This window comes from Pezoporus flaviventris, unplaced genomic scaffold (assembly GCF_033815535.1).
Source record: "Pezoporus flaviventris isolate CSIRO_AGI_PZ_B2104156 unplaced genomic scaffold, CSIRO_AGI_Pfla_v1 ptg000002l, whole genome shotgun sequence".
In the NCBI taxonomy this organism is placed as follows: Eukaryota; Metazoa; Chordata; class Aves; order Psittaciformes; family Psittacidae; genus Pezoporus; species Pezoporus flaviventris.
This window is the reverse complement of record NW_026892550.1, coordinates 50,416,665-50,424,774: the sequence shown is the minus strand read 5'-3', so window position 1 is coordinate 50,424,774 and position 8,110 is coordinate 50,416,665. Positions and strand designations below refer to the sequence as shown.

Genomic DNA, 8,110 nt, shown 5'->3' with positions numbered 1-8,110 from the left:
GCAAAAATTCCATGATGATCTCTCTCTGCCTTCTTTTGCTGCTGTATTTGTAGCTTAATCACTGGCACTGCAATGTCCTGACTTAAAGACCAGGGCAGTTTGTTTTTTCTGACTGTGAAATGAGGGTAAAGGCTCTGCTTTCTAGCCTGGTCCTTTTTCTGTGCGTGTTTTCACCATGTATTATTGTGGAACAATTTGCCTCATGTATGTAATAAACCAGAAAGTTTGGTAGGACACAGTGCAAGAGTATATAGTTGCTTGGTGTATTTTAACTTGACAGTATCGGGGTCTGACTCCAGGGGCCATTAGGCATCATCAGCCTGTCACAAAAAGTGGTGCTAAGGCATACTTCCATCCCTGAACTACGCCATGCTCAGTAGTGAAAACATAAGCCCTGCACATTCAGGGCAACCAAAGCTGAGGCACAGGTTTTGTCAAATGAAACCACAGGGTGCAGTAGAAAATGGAAATTGGCAGTGAGCTAGGAGCAGAGACATACATCAAAAATGAGGGAAAAAATAAGAGCAGTTTCCTAACAACAGAGCTGGATGTAGTGGTCTGAGAGCTCTGCAAATGTAATTGCTTGTGTGCTATTCGGACCACTCCACCTCTGTTTAAAGATATCTTGTGTAAACACATTATCCTAGAGCCTGTACTGTGTCCCGTCTTAGGCCAATGGCAAAAAGAGACATCTGCCAAATGTCTTTCTGCTTGGCAAAGGAAAGGTTTGTTTCTGCTTCAGTAGGTAATACACTGCCCACAGTATTATTTTGCAATAATTAAGAATCCAGAAACAGCTTCTTGAGATGGAGCCCTATTGTGCTGGTTGTTTTCCGAAGCATAAAACAAGAGAAAGTTGCCCTTTTGATGACTTTACATTAGTAAGTGTATCCTTGTGTTTTCAAAAGACAAACTTAAAGTAGGAAACATTCAGGCTGGATTTGAAAACAAACACCTCCTCCCAGGTAGGTAACCATCTAATTAACTTGATCAGAGGTACCCAAGCAAGGAAAAGCCATTAGAAACTGAAGACAGCCCCAGTGCAGTTCTTAACCCAAAATCTGATTTTTTTACTTGCTTTGATAAGCCAATGACTTTGTACAAAGGAAATTCTTTATTGCCGCATCTCTATGTAAAAGGCTCTGTACAATCACATGCTTTCTGCTGTGCCCTCTGCTTTCGATCAGGAGCAGAGCTGGCACTTTGCTCCAGGTTTCTACCCTCTGTAGGCATCACACCACTGGAAATGCAGCCTGGGGAAGAAGCACACAAAATGCAAACTCTTTCAAGCTGCTGCCCTTTAATTTAACTTGAATCATGTATCTGGAACTTGAGATAAAAGTTTCCAATTTTACCTGAGAAAACCAGGCAGCCAGAAAAATCCACTTTGCAAATCCTGGCCAAAGTTACAGTGCCCTGTGGTGGCACTTGCATCATTTCTGTTCTTGTTTTGCCTTTGCATAGTTGCCCTCAATTTTCCCTACTCACTATCAGAAATATACGCCTGAATCAATCCTACTTACTCTGGCTCACCCACAAGTATAAGAATTGTATATCACAACGAACCGAAGGTACATTTATTCTAGTGTGCTACTTCCAGTGATGGCCAATATCAGACATAGAATCATAGAATCATAGAATAGTTAGGGTTAGAAAGGACTTTAAGATCATCTAGTGCCAACCCCCCTGCCATGGGCAGGGGCACCTCACACTAAACCATGTCACCCAAGGCTTTGTCCAGCCTGGCCTTGAACACTGCCAGGGATGGAGCATTCACAACCTCCCTGGGCAACCCATTCCAGTACCTCACCACCCTAACAGGAAAGAACTTCTTCCTTATATCCAATCTAAACTTCCCCTCTTTAAGTTTTAACCCATTACCCCTTGTCCTATCACTACAGTCCCTAATGAAGAGTCCCTCCCTAGCATCCCTATAGGCCCCCTTCAGATGCTGGAAGGCTGCTATGAGGTCTCGACGCAGCCTTCTCTTCTCCAGGCTGAACAGCCTCAACTTTCTCAGCCTATCTTCATACAGGAGGTGCTCCAGTCCCCTGATCATCCTCGTGGCCCTTCTCTGGACTTGTTCCAACAGTTCCATGTCCTTTTTATGCTGAGGACACCAGAACTGCACACAATACTGCAAGTGAGGTCTCACGAGAGCAGAATAGAGGGGCAGGATCACATTCTTCGACCTGCTGGTCATGCTCCTTTTGATGCAGCCCAAAATACGGTTGGCTTTCTCTGCTGCAAGCCAGAAGAGGGACAACTATCTTGTGTTTTATATCCTCTCCCAGTTTTCAATGGGTTTTGGATCAAAATCCCTCTGCCAGATATAGTGTCTTTGTTCATCATAGCCTACACTCTTACCTGGTAATACCTGGTGCTAAGAGAACTGCAAATAGAGGCAGAGCTCAATTTCAGAGCTTCTATTAGTGTGGAGGACATACTAACATTTTTTTTTGTGACAAACTTTATCAGAAGTAATATGGTTGTACATTTTCCTGTGGGTTGATATCAAATGCATTACTTACAGATTTGCCTATCACCATTGGTTGGCAACCAACCAATGACCCATACTTTACAGTGACTCTAATGAATACCTAGCACACTCCAGGATTTGTCTGTTTCTTCTGCATTTTTTAGCAAGCACAAATGCTGAACTCCAGTTTAGTTCTAAACCCATGTTTTCATTAATCATCCATTAGGGATAACAATCTAACATAACTGTTTCTACTCATATTCTCAATGTAGCTGCCAGAATTATTCATCATTTTATAATTCTCTGATTTAAGTTTTTTACCTTTCAAAAGTTTACATACTTCTGAGATTTTGAATGGTAAGGATTATCTACATTTGAAATCTGAGTTAGAATAACATAGGGTGTACATACAAAACACAACAGCTATTCCTAAAGTAGTCCATGTACAGAACACTGTATTGCAGAATAAGAGAATCTTACACTGGTATAACTAAGAGGCAGGTTGAACTAAATCAAAGTGGAGTCAAGAGCAAAAATTATGAAATAGAAGTGTATATACCTGGTATTGGTTATTCAGAAATATCTGAACAGCAAGTCCAAACTAATTCCATGCCTCTCTCTCAAGTCTAAATGAGCTCACTCATCAGGGGCCAAGTAACATAGCTAATTTATCCAGCTGAGAAGTTAAGAGCACCATGTTAACATAGCAGTATTGCTTTTAGTATCACAGCAAGCTCATTTGAAGCTCAGGTATTTCTGTTTCGATACAATACCCCATGAAGGTGGCAGGGTTAATAGAATACGAACAAACACAGATGAAAGCATCAAAGCAAGTGAAAGCCTTATGGTCATCTCAGATGGAAGATTATTGTATTCATGGATGAGGCATGGTAACTGGCTTTACTTGCACTTCTAATCTGTTACAGCACTGTTAGACAGGTAAGTGTAACCACCATCGCTCTGAAAAAAGGCTGTTTTGCTGCTGTTAGTGGTCCACCCTACATAAGGTTTCAGATGTCAAGCATCCTGGATCCTAACAACAGATTTTTCTCACCTGGCTTTTGCAGATCTTCTTCTATCACAATCAGTGGTCACTGATGTGAATCCATCTTTGCATTTCAACAAATCAAGATTACACACACACAGAGTCAGTTAACTGCCTAAGAGGGATCTACAGCAGCGTAATGAATTGCTAAATTACTGTGAAGACCTCTCTAGAGCTTAATAATCATAGCATATATATGCTATGGATCACAATACTTGGCACAGGTTTGTATCAGAAGTGACCAACTTAAATGGCTTATGAAGAAAAAAGTATTTCTAGATGATTTTTCAAGGGTAATTTTAAATACCTGCCAGTTTCTGGTGCTAATAATTCTGCTCAAATCATCCAACAATTAGCAGTTAGTTGTGAAATATCAAACTGGGTGATCGAATTATTAAGTGCTTAAATACTGAATACTGACTAAGGAATACTAGAATATGATCTACTGATTCATTTCAAATTTTAAACCCATAAACCTTTCTTGCATCCATAATTTTCTGTTTAATATTCATTGTCTTGACTGCTCCATCAACACAGGTACTCTACCAATTTATTTTTTAAAAAAGAGAAAAAGAAGGGAGTAGAAGGGTGAAGAAGGGGAAGAGCTAGAAGAAGGAGGAAAAAGAAGAGGAGAAGGAGGAGAATAAGAAAGGAGAAAACAAAGGAGGCAGAGAAAGAGGAGGAGAAGCAGCAGAAAAAGCAGAAGAACTGAAAGAAGCAGAAAAAAAGCAGAAGCAGCATCAGAAGAAGATGAAGCAGAAGATGACAAAGCAGTAGACAATGATGCAGCAGCAGATGCAGAAGAAGGAGCAGAAAAAGAGCAGAAGAATGGGAGTGGGCAGTGTGTGTGTGTGGGGGGCTATATGTTAGACAGAATCTAGAAGAACCAAACATTTTCATGGCGGTTCTCAAAGGTTACTGAATACCACCTTTCTCAGATTTGATTCTAGGAACTTTGCCCTGTTAAGCCAAGAAGTTGTGATCAATAAATGATAGAGGTGGGAAGATAGGAAACACAAAATATATCCCATCTAAATTTTAATATCAGTAACATCCAATCAATACTAACTCCACTGATTTCTGCAACATCACCTATTAGCAGACCAATCTAATTTTGCACCTGAGCTGACTGAAGTTTGGAGCATCAGATAGTGTTGTGAAGTGTGAAAAAATGCATTAATAAACAAGAATTAGTGCTAGCAATAATTTGTTCAAGTTCAAAAGCTTCGAACTATTTGAGCCCAAATGTTCAGACACAGCTTAAATTCCTGCTAAAAAATTTCTTGACAGATACTCTCTAATTATGCTTATTTTCTTTGGAAATTAACAGACTGTGGGCTTTGATGAGATTAATCACACCTCATGAAAATCGCATACAGCACAGAACTTCTAACTGATATTTAGTTGGTAATAAATGAGAGCCAGGTTGCCATCAATAAATAAATATTTGTGTTATCATCCAAACTTCACAATAACAAGTAAGTACTGCATAATTTACAGTGAAATAACTTCAGAGAAAAACTCATAAATAGAAGCATTAATTCAGAAATCAGCCTTTTATTAATTAGGTTTCTTTATTAATGCAGAAAGGGATTTTCTGGTGGAAAAATGCCTAGGCTATAACATTATATAAGAAAATATGCAGCAAATAGAGACTTACAATAGTATTTACTAGGGCAGGTTTGATTTGGGAATGATGACAACTTGATTTTGCTGCTGATAACACTGGCAAAGTATCTGACAACACTGGGATAATGGTGAAGCCCATGTCTCATAAGAGAACTGGAAGGCTGAAGAGTACCCTATAAAGAGTGAAGGATCCTACAGATAAAACTAATTTTTCTCAGATCCACAATTAATATAGAATCAATTCTGTAATTCTATAGATTCTTGGTAAACAGACTGATACATATACCATTCAAAAGCCTTTAACAGTGTCTATTCCACTCAAAACTAGCACAAATAGGCATCCGGAAGTAAAGATCAGGTTCATGAAATAAAGCAAAACTAATTTTTTCGCTAAGCAGCTTGCCTTTCTTGTGCTTTGATGCTGGTGATGGTATAGGACAAGCCCCTCTGAAATACAGTGGCTAATACAGCTTTGGAAACTCCTTTCCGCAAATTTTGACAAAAAAAAAAGAGCAAATTTACCCAGTTGTTAAACAGACTAGCAATTTAGCACCCCAATAAAGAAACATGAAGCACATTCATGAAGCACGCTGCATGACCTGTTATATACAACATACCCAGCACTGTCTCCTCCACTGTCACAGCACTATGCAAAAGCTCAGACAAAACAGTCCAGGCAAGGCGACAGTGACCAGGCTTAAATGGTAATAGACAATCCACGTGTACAAAAGATAAACAACTGGTATATGCATTTTCAAACTTTCATCTGCTGGCTAAAAACATAAAGATCTGTATTCTTGCTCAACAAAATTGTTCAGTTGATTAGACAGTAATGCTGCAATTGGAGCTTTTAGTCTAGGTATATATCCCCTCACTGACTTACCAAGGCCCTTGCCTTGTGGTCTTCTCCAAGTCCCATGTTCTCTTGCAGAAGGAAGGGGCACTTCTCACAAACCTTGTAATTGAAATGAGAAAAAAGCAGTACAAAATTTTCTCCCTGATTGTAGATGACAGACGCACATTTCCAAGTACTGTCTGTCCTCTGTCAACTGAACCTATAAATCAGCTGTAGAGGCAACCCAGCAAAGCTACCTGAAGAGTTTAAGTATGTCAATAAATTTACTCAGTTGCATCATTACAGAACTTTCTCCAGAACAAAGTGTCCCATTTCCAGCAGTGTTCTAACTTTAAGAGCCGAGTTACACCAGACATGCACATAATTGCACTGACAATAATTAGATGTCAATTACTCTTTCGGGTTTTAACATTACATACAGTATTCAGCAAGTGAAAAAATACTAGAGACCTAGTTCGATCTGATCTGACATTTGCTGCCATAAAAGTCATCTTAGCATTGTGACCTTTCAAAAGAAAAGCTCAATTTACTCATCATGAAATAAGCGGCATCATTCAGACCTAATTTTCCCACTTAGGATAATCTCTTCCACATATTGATGTGGAATGCGTATTAAATACACAAACAAACAGAAGTGCTCTGACATGTATTCAAAAGCACTGGGTATATAAAATAATAAATAACAACAACAAAAGTACTGCTTAGTGCCTCACAAACAACATTCCTGGTCTCAAACAGCATTATTTGGGTAGAGTTTATATACCTGTAACATCCTAAGCATTTCTACATTCATGACTGCATGAGCTTCAGGACTCGGCAAGCTCTAGTATCTGTGTATCTTATGAGCTCCCAACCTTGTTAGCAAGGAAAACAGTTTACTATATGCTGAATTTTGGACTTGTGGGATTTTATTTATGCCTGGAGGTGCCCTACTGTTGCCTCTCCTACTCTTCTGTCTCACCTATCTCATTCTCCCATCTCCGCAAGTTCTCCTTTTCAACTGTCTCTTTTTAAAGCTTTACCCTGTGCATTTGAAGTTGTTTGTTTCAGATCTCTGACATGTTTGTTGGTTTTCAAGGCAGATAACCCTCTTCACTGATTCTTGAGTTTCAGCTGGTCAGCTATTGGCCGCTAAAGGGATTGTAAGAACTGTCAGTCAGGTAGCTATTGGCAGTAAGAGGGAGTGTTTTGGATGTTGTGGCTTATAACAGCACAGACAAAACCAAAAGGCAAGGCTAAGCAAAAATACCCTTGAAGATATTATGCATGTAAATAGCCAAAAGGTCTTTGGAAGCTGCTAGAGGACTGCCAACTCTGCTACTGTGGTCAATCACACAAATCCAATCATGGTTCTATCCTAAACGTAGTGCAAATTGTTGCTGTCATTGACCTTGGACACCTGCTCCAAAACCAAGCTTCTCTAACATCAGAAGGAGGCTTCTGACTTTAATGTGTCCAATTTATGCACACTTGGTTTTGTGACAGCATCATCTTTCATACACAGCAGTTGTTCTTCCACTACAGCAATCACACAGATCTCCTTTTAGCCATAGGGACAGATATACACAACATTTCCAATAGAAGCTTAGGCCTTCTCTGGCACCTTTTTAGCATTTTTATGTGTGCAGGTGAGTGTATGTACATACATCTGTTTCCATAGTAACTGATCATTACTCTTTATAGAGAACTGCATACCACAAAGCAGAAAAATTATAACTGAGTTTAAATTATATCATCTTGTATTTTAAAGACACACCCTTTTTTGAAGCCACGGTGAAAATAACATTATCATTTCCTTTTCTTTATTGCACTGTAGTTAGTAAGGCATCCTCACATTCAGAAATAAAAGTATTCAAGAGAAAATATAAAATTCAATGTAGAGATAGGAAAAATAAATCTTTTGGATAGAATTCTACAGAAAGTCTTCACAAAAGGTGAATATATAGCATTCATGTAAGTACAAATTTGAGTTACTGAAAGTTACATTCCTGGCAACTTGGAAGGTACTGGTAAGGGGCACGTAGCTGTGATTCGCGGGAGATGGGCAGGAGAGCACAGGAAGGCTGTACAGCCTTTCCTCAGAGCCTGTAAGATGAAAAGA

The 8,110-nt window shown here is 39.2% G+C and overlaps 1 long non-coding RNA gene across 1 annotated transcript; it reads left to right on the top strand.

Moving 5' to 3' along the window:
• Positions 1–3,630: 3,630 nt before the first annotated feature.
• On the top strand, positions 3,631–4,724 carry LOC133275481 (uncharacterized). The gene is made up of 2 exons (XR_009745544.1): positions 3,631–3,748; positions 4,062–4,724. It is a non-coding gene; the product is annotated as an uncharacterized LOC133275481 (long non-coding RNA).
• Positions 4,725–8,110: the final 3,386 nt, after the last annotated feature.